The sequence below is a fragment of the Trachymyrmex septentrionalis genome, unplaced genomic scaffold (assembly GCF_001594115.1).
Source record: "Trachymyrmex septentrionalis isolate Tsep2-gDNA-1 unplaced genomic scaffold, Tsep1.0 scaffold86, whole genome shotgun sequence".
NCBI lineage: Eukaryota > Metazoa > Arthropoda > Insecta > Hymenoptera > Formicidae > Trachymyrmex > Trachymyrmex septentrionalis.
In genome coordinates, this window is record NW_017306049.1 from 679,732 (window position 1) to 679,965 (window position 234).

General features: G+C 21.4%; 1 protein-coding gene across 1 annotated transcript in view; it reads left to right on the forward strand.

The window, feature by feature from the left end:
• LOC108755200 (nucleolar protein 10-like) overlaps nt 1-234 on the forward strand; it is a 16,033-nt gene that overhangs the window by 15,461 nt on the left and 338 nt on the right. The window lies entirely within an intron of this gene.

Consider the following 234-nt stretch of genomic DNA (forward strand, 5'->3'; position numbering starts at 1 on the left):
GAGAAAACATTATTAAAATCATCTGCTATATGTCGTGAAACAAAATCCTTGTTATTACGTGATAATTAATAACTGTATACGATTGAAATGGACGAAGTTCTTTATACGTTCCATATTGCAATTATTTTTAATAAATGTTTTTAAACTTAATTATTAACTTAAATTAATTTAATTTTTAATGAAATTTGTTTATGTAACCTAGCATAATCAAATTAATTTTATAAGGTGTTAACT